Below are 6,000 nucleotides of genomic sequence, written 5' to 3'. Positions count from 1 at the left end.
GGACTGTAGGGTTCACACACACACACACACACACACACACACACAAACTTGGGAGTATAGGGTTCACACACACACACTTGGGACTGTAGGGTTCACACACACACACACACTTGGGACTGTAGGGTTTACACACACACACACACACACACCTGGGACTGTAGGGTTCACACACACTCACACACACACCTGGGACTGTAGGGTTCACTCACACACACACACTTGGGACTGTAGGGTTCACACACACACACACACACCTGAGACTGTAGGGTTCACACACACACACACCTGGGACTGTAGGGTTCACACACACACATACACACACTTGGGACTGTAGGGTTCACATACACACTTGGGACTGTAGGGTTCACACACACAAACACACTTGGGACTGTAGGGCTCACACACACACTTGGGACAGATAAGATAAGATAAGATTTCGTTCGGATTTTTAACCCCGGAGGGTTAGCCACCCAGGATAACCCAAGAAAGTCAGCGTGTCATCGAGGACTGTCTAACTTATTTCCATTGGGGTCCTTAATCTTGTCCCCCAGGATGCGACCCACACCAGTCGACTAACACCCAGGTACCTATTTGCTGCTAGGTGAACAGGACAACAGGTGTAAGGAAACGTGTCAAATGTTTCCACCCGCCGGGAATCGAACCCGGGCCCTCCGTGTGTGAAGCGGGAGCTTTAGCCACCAGACCACCGGGCCACACACACACACACACACTTGGGACTGTAGGGCTCACACACACACTTGGTACTGTAGGGTTCACACACACACCTGGGACTGTAGGGTTCACCCACACACACGTGGGACTGTAGGGTTCAGACGGTCCTCGGGTCGTGTAAATCTTTCAACCCAACAACAACAACAACAAAACTCGTCTCAGGTGTCTAGCAGCTTCGTGTTTTTTTTTATTGCTGTACAAGACAGAAAAAAGTAGCGTTGTGTTTGGTGTTATTTTGGTGGTGGTGGGAAGCAGCCAAACTCTACAACAACATTATTACCACCTCATCTATACTTTAAAACAGTGTTTGTGGATTTTTCATGGAAGGTAAGATTGTTCTCGGGGTTAAAATGGAAATTTTGGCTACTTAAATTTTTCCTCTTTTTTGTTTTTATTATTGAAGCCGCTGAAGGAGGTTCCTTAATGCCAGTGAGGAGATCTTGATCCAATGAATTAGAGCTGGTCTCACTTTTCTTGGATCAAAGTAGCTGTTGTGTGACACAAGTTACTACACAGGTTACTTAAGTTACTATGTAAGTCTCTGTATAAGTTAGTTCACAGCTGACCTAGAGACTGTTGACTGGCCTACAGAATTCTCCAAGGCCAATGGTATTGACGACTGGACAGACATTTTTCTTAACAAATTACTTAGACTATACAACAAACATTGTCCTATAAAAACGAAACAGATCACAAACAAACGGCTTGGTTGCCCATGGCTAACCAGCACCATTCTGAAATCCATTGATAAGAAACACCAATATGAAAAGCAATATAGACAGGGCTTAATACACAAAGATATTCTTAAACACTATTCATCAGTCCTCACCAAAGTAATAAAGAAAGCCAAACAACTATACTACTCCAGTAGATTCACTGACACAAGAAGAGATATAAAAAAGACCTGGAAAACACTCTCTCAGATTCTAGGGACCCGAAAACTGAAAAAAACCCAAGAATATTGCCCTAACTAAACCTAATGAAACACCACTGCATCCCACTGACACAGCTAACAATATAAACGACTTCTTCCCAACCATAGGTTCTAATCTCGCCAATAAAATCCCACGCACCAATGCCCATGCCGGGGACTACCTAGATGGGAATTTCCCAAATTCCTTCTATCTTGCTCCAACTGAGCCCATGGAAGTCACCGAGATTATAAAGTCACTTAAAAATAACTCAGGGAATCTGTCTCATGTCCCACCATTATTGTACAAGAGAGCGGCCTATGTCCTCTCGCATGCTATCTCATTACTTTTTAACAAGTCACTAGAAACTAGCACCTTCCCGAAACTACTCAAGACGGCAAGGGTTACACCAATACATAAAGGTGGTGACCCTACAGATTTAAACAACTATAGGCCAATATCAAACTTACCATTGCTATCCAAAATCTTTGAGAAACTTGTGCACAGGAGACTATATTCATTTATAACGGCACAAAACATACTCAACCCCTGCCAATTTGGATTCAGGAAAAATAAAAGCACTAACGATGCACAATCATAAAAATGCTAGATCTGCTTTACACAGCATTGAAAAATAAGGAATATCCACTAGGAATTTTTATTGACCTAAGAAAAGCATTTGACACAGTAGACCACGGCATCCTACTCCACAAACTTGATCATTATGGTATAAGAGGCCATGCGCTTGCATATTTCAAATCTTACCTTACTAATAGGTATCAGTATTTATTTATTTACAATTTGAGCACACATACAGAGGTACAAAAAAATACATTTAAGAGCAGCATGCCAAAGCCACTTATACTATGCATAGCATTACGGGCTGGCTTAAAATTAACTTAAGATTAACTAAGCAATGATGAAATCACTGATAAAACATTAATGTAAACAGATTACTATAAAGCACAAGTGAGTATTACAAAGACAGGTCATATGGTTGCATGCATTGTTGTACATTCAGTCATATGGGGTATTCTGTTAGGTAGTGTATTTAAAAAATAATAAAGTTAGATTGGGTTTTAGGTTTAACATTTATGTGATATAATTGTGAGAAACATTTAGGATATACAATTTATAAGGTTCAGTTATTCAGTATTTATTTGGTTTTGGGTAAGTGATCTTTGAGAAGAGACTTGAATTTATAAACAGGTAGTGTTTCTTTTATATTTACAGGTAATGAATTCCAGATTTTAGGGCCTTTTATGTGCATTGAGTTTTTGCATAGTGTGAGATGGACACGAGGAACATCAAAGAGTGATCTGTGCCTTGTGTTATGGTCATGTGTTCTGTTGAGGTTGGCAAGGAGATGTTTGAGGGGAGGGTTAATATCAGAGTTAAGTGTTCTATGTATGTAATAGGTGCAGTAATAAGTATGGATGTTTGTATGGTGAGTAGGTTTAGTGTATTGAATATTGGTGGAGTGTGCTGCCTGTAGTGAGAATTTGTTATCATTCTAACTGCAGCCTTTTGTTGGGTAATTAGTGGTCTGAGATGGTTAATTGTTGTTGAGCCCCATGCACAAATTCCATAGGTGAGATAGGGGTAAATAAGAGAGTGATATAGGGCCAGGAGGGCTGACTGTGGAGCATAGTACCGTATCTTCGATAGTATGCCTACAGTCTTGGAAATTTTCTTAGAAATTTGTTGTATATGTGTATGAAATTTGAGTCTATTATCAAGGTGGATTCCTAAGAATTTTCCCTCTGTTAGCTTTGTGATAGGTGATCCATTTATCATTATGTTAAGAGGGACATCTGTAGCTCTGTTACCAAACTGAATGAAGTAGGTTTTGTCAATGTTTAGTGTAAGTTTGTTAGTCCTCATCCAGGTAGATATTTTCTGTAATTCGGTATTTACAGTATTGGCTAGCGTGACTGGGCTCGGGTGGGAGAAGACGTATGTAGTGTCATCTGCAAGTAGTGTGGGTTTGAGTAATTGCGAAGCATTTGGTAGGTCATTTATGTATAGGAGAAAGAGAAGAGGGCCAAGGACACTTCCCTGTGGGACACCAACTGTAATTGGTTGTGCAGAAGAGTTTGCCCCATTTGCGAACACATATTGGCTTCTGTTGCTGAGGTATGACTTGAGGTAGTTGAGGGAGTGCCCTGTTATACCATAGTGTGACAATTTTACGTGGAGCAAGTCATGGTCAACTGTATCAAAAGCTTTACGTAAGTCAATGAAGATCCCCAGTGGGACTTCTTTTTTCTCTATTGCAGTGTATATATGTTCTAGCATGTGTATAATAGCATCATTAGTATTTTTATTAGGCTTGAATCCAAATTGGTAGGGGTTGAGTATGTTTTGGGAGATAAGGTAGGAGTAAATTCGTTTATGAATTAATTTTTCGAAGATTTTTGAGAGAGGGTGTAAGTTGGATATTGGCCTATAGTTATTCAACTCTGTTTGGTCTCCTCCTTTGTGAATCGGGGTGACCCTTGCTATTTTGAGTACTGTAGGGAAGGTGGAGGATTCAATGGATTTGTTAAAGAGTGTTGCAATGATTGGTGATAGCACTTGTGACACTTTTTTGTATATAAAGGGTGGTAAGGTATTTAAATCTCCTGCCTTGTTTTTTAGTGCGTTGATAATAAGGGAGACTTCGTATGGGTTAGTTGGATCTAGGAACAGTGTGTTCGGGTAGTTGCCAGTGAGGTAGTCATTTGGTGGGGTATCTGAGCTTGGGATTTTATTGGCAAGGTTTTGTCCTATAGTGGAGAAGAAATCATTGAGTCTGTTTGCTGTTTCTGTTGGTGGGAGTTGGGGTTCATCTGATTTTGCTAATTTTATTTCGCTATTTCGTGATATCTTTTTTGTTCCCAGAATTTCTGATAGGGTTTTCCAGGTCTTTTTATATCACCTCGTAAGTTGGATAATCTGTTCTCATAATACAATTTTTTTGCCCTTCTTATCAGGCTGGTTAGGATTGACGAGTAACGTTTTGTTTGGTCTCTGGTTATGTGACCCATTCTGTACTGTTTTTCATATTGGTGTTTTGTATTTATGGATTTGAGAATGCTGGGTGTTAGCCAGGGACTGTTCAGTCTCTTTGCTGTGATCTGTTTAGTTTTTTTAGGGCAGTGCTTGTTATAGAGGTATTGGGTCTTTTTTATAAAATTATTAATACATTCGTCAATATCTGTATAGATTTCTAGCTCAGTGTGCCAGTCAATGTTTGCTACTGCTGTTGTGAAGTTATTAATGGCTGCCTCATTGTGAAGTCTGAAGGTGACTTTAGTAGTGTCTTGGGGTAGTTTACCAAGAGTTGTTATGAGGAAAGTAGGGTAGTGGTCTGTGGTATTATCTGTAATTATGCCTGATTTTAAAGGGGATATGGTGTTGGTCCAGATGTGGTCAAGTAGGGAAACACTAGTCTCTGTAACTCTTGTAGGTTTTGTTACTGTTGGTAGCAACATACAGTTACTCATTGTGTTTGTGAATTCAGTAACGTGTGGGTCCTGGTCTTGCAGGAGATTTATATTGAAGTCACCTGAGAGTAGTAAGTGATCTTTGTTCATGCGTGCATCAGTTATCATACTTCCTAGGTTTTGACTAAATTGGCTAATGTTTGACTGTGGAACTCTGTAGATGTTTATCAATGTGAGAGGTTTTTGTAGGTATTTGGATTTGAATTTGGCTATTATATATTCCCCATGTTCATCCCTTGTGCAAGTATTAGTGATACATTCTAGTTGGTCTGAGTAGTATATGGCTGTGCCACCCCCTTGTTGGTCTGGCCTACAGTTGTGTATGGCTGTGTAACCAGGAATGGCATAGACATCTGTACTATCAGGCTTTAGCCAGGTTTCAGTTAGTGTAATGATGGACATATTGGCATGTAAGGAATTTAGTAATGCTATGAGGTCATCGTAATGCTTGCTTAAAGATCTGATATTGTAGTTAAAGATAGTTATGTTGTTGTTGGCACTGAGAAGTGCCTTTGATTGTTCTGCAGTGTAGTAATTACAGTAACTGTTTGATTCATTTAAGTCATTAAATAAGAGGTTGGTATCAGGATCAATGCTTGTAATCATAAGATTTGTAGTGAATCTATAGTTAGAATTAAGTATAAAACAAAGTAAATAGTCTTAAGCTAAAAAATAGCACCTGAATTATTTAACAAATGTAAAATAATGAGCTAAGGTAGTTTTTTTTTTTTTTTTAAGCTAAAATAAAGGAGACAATATAAAAGGGACTAATACAAATAAAGTGATGATCAAATAATGGAGCTTGGGAATATGATAGTAGGTAGTACTATAAAGGTAATTCTTTAAAGTTAGAATTATAGTATAAAATT

The 6,000-nt window shown here is 39.3% G+C and overlaps 1 protein-coding gene across 2 annotated transcripts in view; it reads left to right on the top strand.

Moving 5' to 3' along the window:
- Nucleotides 1–864: 864 nt before the first annotated feature.
- The window catches only part of LOC128684397 (uncharacterized), an 89,886-nt gene continuing 84,750 nt past the window's right edge, over nucleotides 865–6,000 (top strand). For both annotated transcript variants that reach the window (XM_070094711.1, XM_070094704.1), the window contains exon 1: nucleotides 865–1,059. The gene's annotated coding sequence lies outside the window, so the exon portion shown is untranslated. The remainder of the gene's footprint in view (nucleotides 1,060–6,000) is intronic.

Source organism: Cherax quadricarinatus, chromosome 4 (assembly GCF_038502225.1).
Source record: "Cherax quadricarinatus isolate ZL_2023a chromosome 4, ASM3850222v1, whole genome shotgun sequence".
Taxonomy (NCBI): Eukaryota; Metazoa; Arthropoda; class Malacostraca; order Decapoda; family Parastacidae; genus Cherax; species Cherax quadricarinatus.
This window is presented reverse-complemented; position numbering and strand designations above follow the sequence as displayed.